Genomic DNA, 5,145 nt, shown 5'->3' with positions numbered 1-5,145 from the left:
GTGATACTCAGAAGGACTTTATGTTTCATTTGTCGCCCTCTCTGCGGGTTGTTTATTTTGCCATCAAATACATTTGAAGAGGATCTATGTCTTACCTGTGTTTTGACATTAAAGGACTCTGTTTTTGTTAAACCGCTTTTGGGTCTTCACTCACGTGCATAACAGAAGAATCTGACCAAGAATGGACCCAGCGACTTCGGATCCTCTCCACTCAGCCGTCGAGATCCAGGGAGCGATGGTAGGCAGACACGAGCAGGAATTGTCTGCTGCTCGACATGCCGTTGAGACCCTGGCCGCCCAAGTCTCCAACCTCACAGAACAGATTCACCATCTCCGCCTCGCTCCACCGGCCACTTCCAGGGCTTTCGAATCTCCGGAGCCCAGAATCAATAACCCGCCGTGTTACTCTGGGGAGCCCACTGAATGCCGCTCGTTCCTCACCCAGTGTGATATTGTGTTTTCTCTCCAGCCCAACACTTACTCCAGGAGCACAGCTCGTATCGCCTACGTCATATCTCTCCTTACTGGACGGGCTCGTGAGTGGGGCACGGCAATCTGGGAGGCAAGGGCTGAGTGTACTAACCAGTATCGGGACTTTAAGGAGGAGATGATACGGGTTTTTGATCGTTCTGTTTTTGGGAAGGAAGCTTCCAGGGTCCTGTCTTCCCTATGTCAAGGTAATCGATCCATAACAGACTACTCTATTGAGTTTCGCACTCTTGCTGCCTCCAGTGACTGGAACGAGCCGTCTTTGCTCGCTCGTTTTCTGGAGGGTCTCCGCGCGGAGGTAAAGGATGAGATTCTCTCCCGGGAGGTTCCTTCCAGCGTGGATTCCTTGATTGAACTCGCTATTCGCATAGAGCGACGGGTTGATCTTCGTCACCGAGCTCGCGTTCTCCGTTGCCCCCCTCTCCGCATCACTACCATCTTCCTCTGCCGGCTCGGGTGCTGAGCCTATGCAGCTGGGAGGTATCCGCATCTCGACTAAGGAGAGGGAACGGAGAATCACCAACCGCCTCTGTCTCTATTGCGGTTCCGCTGGTCATTTTGTCACTTCATGTCCAGTAAAAGCCAGAGCTCATCAGTAAGCGGAGGGCTACTGGTGAGCGCTACTACTCCTGTCTCTCCTTCAAGATCCTGCACTACCTTGTCAGTCCATCTACGCTGGACCGGTTCGTCAGCTTCCTGCAGTGCCTTGATAGACTCTGGGGCGGAGGGCTGTTTTATGGACGAGACCTGGGCTCGGGAACATGACATTCCTCTCAGACAGTTAAGGGAGCCCACGGCCTTGTTCGCCTTGGATGGTAGTCCTCTCCCCAGGATTCAACGTGAGACGCTACCTTTAACCCTCACTGTCTCTGGTAATCATAGCGAAACCCTTTCTTTTTTAATTTTTCGTTCACCTTTTACACCTGTTGTTTTGGGCCATCCCTGGCTAGTTTGTCATAATCCTTCTATTAATTGGTCTAGTAATTCTATCCTCTCCTGGAACGTCTCTTGTCATGTGAAATGTTTAATGTCTGCTATCCCTCCTGTTTCCTCTGTCTCTTCTTCACAGGAGGAGCCTGGTGATTTGACAGGGGTGCCGGAGGAATATCACGATCTGCGCACGGTGTTCAGTCGGTCCAGGGCCACCTCTCTTCCGTATGATTGTAGTATTGATCTCCTTCCGGGAACCACTCCCCCCCGGGGTAGACTATACTCTCTGTCGGCTCCCGAACGTAAGGCTCTCGAAGATTATTTGTCTGTAGCTCTTGACGCCGGTACCATAGTCCCCTCCTCCTCTCCCGCCGGAGCGGGGTTTTTTTTTGTCAAGAAGAAGGACGGGTCTCTGCGCCCCTGCATAGATTATCGAGGGCTGAATGACATAACAGTGAAGAATCGTTATCCGCTTCCTCTTATGTCTTCAGCCTTCGAGATCCTGCAGGGAGCCAGGTTTTTCACTAAGTTGGACCTTCGTAACGCTTACCATCTCGTGCGCATCAGGGAGGGGGACGAGTGGAAGACGGCGTTTAACACTCCGTTAGGGCACTTTGAATACCGGGTTCTTCCTTTCGGCCTCGCTAACGCTCCAGCTGTCTTTCAGGCATTAGTCAATGACGTCCTGAGAGACATGCTGAACATCTTTGTTTTCGTTTACCTTGACGATATCCTGATTTTTTCACCGTCACTCCAGATTCATGTTCAGCACGTTCGACGTGTCCTCCAGCGCCTTTTAGAGAATTGTCTTTTTGTGAAGGCTGAGAAGTGCACTTTTCATGCCTCCTCCGTCACATTTCTCGGTTCTGTTATTTCCGCTGAAGGCATTAAGATGGATCCCGCTAAGGTCCAAGCTGTCATTGATTGGCCCGTCCCTAAGTCACGCGTCGAGCTGCAGCGCTTTCTCGGCTTCGCGAACTTCTATCGTCGTTTCATCCGTAATTTCGGTCAGGTGGCAGCCCCTCTCACAGCCCTTACTTCTGTCAAGACGTGCTTTAAGTGGTCCGTTTCCGCCCAGGGAGCTTTTGATCTCCTCAAGAATCGTTTTACATCCGCACCTATCCTTGTTACACCTGACGTCTCTAGACAGTTCGTTGTCGAGGTTGACGCGTCAGAGGTGGGCGTGGGAGCCATTCTTTCTCAGCGCTCCCTCTCTGACGACAAGGTCCACCCTTGCGCGTATTTTTCTCATCGCCTGTCGCCGTCGGAACGTAACTATGATGTGGGAAACCGCGAACTGCTCGCCATCCGCTTAGCCCTAGGCGAATGGCGACAGTGGTTGGAGGGGGCGACCGTTCCTTTTGTCGTTTGGACTGACCATAGGAACCTTGAGTACATCCGTTCTGCCAAACGACTTAATGCGCGTCAGGCTCGTTGGGCGCTGTTTTTCGCTCGTTTCGAGTTCGTAATTTCTTATCGTCCGGGCTCTAAGAACACCAAGCCTGATGCTTTATCTCGTCTCTTCAGTTCTTCAGTAGCCTCCACTGACCCCGAGGGGATTCTCCCTGAGGGGCGTGTTGTCGGGTTGACTGTCTGGGGAATTGAGAGGCAGGTAAAGCAAGCACTCACTCACACTCCGTCGCCGCGCGCTTGTCCTAGGAACCTTCTTTTCGTTCCCGTTCCTACTCGTCTGGCCGTTCTTCAGTGGGCTCACTCTATCAAGTTAGCCGGACACCCCGGCGTTCGAGGTACGCTTGCTTCCATTCGCCAGCGTTTTTGGTGGCCCACTCGGGAGCATGACACGCGTCGTTTCGTGGCTGCTTGTTCGGTCTGCGCGCAGACTAAGTCCGGTAACTCCCCTCCTGCCGGCCGTCTCAGACCGCTTCCCATTCCCTCTCGACCGTGGTCTCACATCGCCTTAGATTTTATTACCGGACTGCCTTCGTCAGCGGGGAAGACTGTTATTCTTACGGTTGTCGATAGGTTCTCTAAGGCGGCTCATTTTATTCCCCTTGCTAAGCTCCCTTCTGCTAAAGAAACGGCACAAATCATCATCGAGAATGTTTTCAGAATTCATGGCCTTCCGTCAGACGTCGTTTCGGACAGGGGTCCGCAATTCACGTCTCAATTTTGGAGGGAGTTTTGCCGTTTGATTGGGGCTTCCGTCAGTCTCTCTTCCGGCTTTCACCCCCAGTCTAACGGTCAAGCAGAACGGGCCAATCAGACTATTGGTCGCATCTTACGCAGTCTTTCTTTTCGTAACCCTGCGTCTTGGTCAGAACAGCTCCCCTGGGCAGAATACGCCCACAACTCGCTTCCTTCGTCTGCGACCGGGCTATCTCCTTTTCAGAGTAGCCTCGGGTACCAGCCTCCGCTGTTCTCGTCTCAGTTCGCCGAGTCCAGCGTCCCCTCCGCTCAGGCTTTTGTCCAACGTTGCGAGCGCACCTGGAAGAGGGTCAGGTCTGCACTTTGCCGTTATAGGGCGCAGACTGTGAGAGCCGCTAATAAGCGTAGAACTAAGAGTCCTAGATATTGTCGCGGTCAGAGAGTTTGGCTCTCCACTCAGAACCTTCCCCTTAAGACAGCTTCTCGCAAGTTGACCCCGCGGTTCATTGGTCCGTTCCGTATTTCTCAGATCATTAATCCTGTCGCAGTGCGACTTCTTCTTCCGCGATATCTTTGTCGCGTCCACCCGGTCTTCCATGTCTCCTGTGTTAAGCCCGTTCTTCGCGCCCCCGCTCGTCTCCCCCTCCCCCCCCCATCCTTGTCGAGGGCGCACCTATCTACAGGGTCCGTAAGATTTTGGACATGCGTCCTCGGGGCCGTGGTCATCAGTACCTAGTGGATTGGGAGGGGTACGGTCCTGAGGAAAGGAGTTGGGTTCCCTCTCGGGACGTGCTGGACCGTTCGCTGATCGATGATTTCCTCCGTTGCCGCCAGGTTTCCTCCTCGAGTGCGCCAGGAGGCGCTCGGTGAGTGGGGGGGTACTGTCATGTATTGTCATGTTGTGTCTTGTTCCTGTTCTTTCTCTTCACCCTGTCTCCCTCTGCTGGTCGTATTGGGTTGCCTTTTCTTCCCCTCCTTCCCCCAGCTGTTCCTTGTCTTCTCTAACTACCTCGTTCACCCTTTTCCCACCTGTTCCCTTTTTCCCTCTGATTAGGTCTCTATATCTCTCTCTGTTCCTGCTTCTGTCTTTGTCAGATTCTCGTTTGAGTTTCTCATGCCAGAACCAAACTATTGTCTCGTTTGCTTCAACCTTGTCCTGTCCTGTCGGAATCTGCCTGTTCATCTGAGGCTTCGTGTGATCAGGTACCTCTGTCCTCTACAACCCAGCTATTCTCCTCTGCTGCTAGAAGGGGAACTCTACTGTGATACTCAGAAGGACTTTATGTTTCATTTGTCGCCCTCTCTGCGGGTTGTTTATTTTGCCATCAAATACATTTGAAGAGGATCTATGTCTTACCTGTGTTTTGACATTAAAGGACTCTGTTTTTGTTAAACCGCTTTTGGGTCTTCACTCACGTGCATAACATTTAGGTATCTATGTATCTATGTATCTAGGCATCTAGGCATCTAGGCATCTAGGCATCTAGGTATCTAGGTATCTAGGCAAATAATGTTTCCATACTATTACCACTATTCTGTAAGTGGTATTATCCTTTTTTATGGAAATAAACCAAGTGTGTGATGAGAGAGTTAACATTTTTAAGACAGACACTTCACATA

The sequence above is a fragment of the Oncorhynchus mykiss genome, chromosome 8 (genome assembly GCF_057628025.1).
Source record: "Oncorhynchus mykiss isolate SJ-2025 chromosome 8, ASM5762802v1, whole genome shotgun sequence".
Lineage (NCBI taxonomy): Eukaryota > Metazoa > Chordata > Actinopteri > Salmoniformes > Salmonidae > Oncorhynchus > Oncorhynchus mykiss.
The sequence above is the reverse complement of the archived record's forward strand: the minus strand, read 5'-3'. Positions refer to the sequence as shown.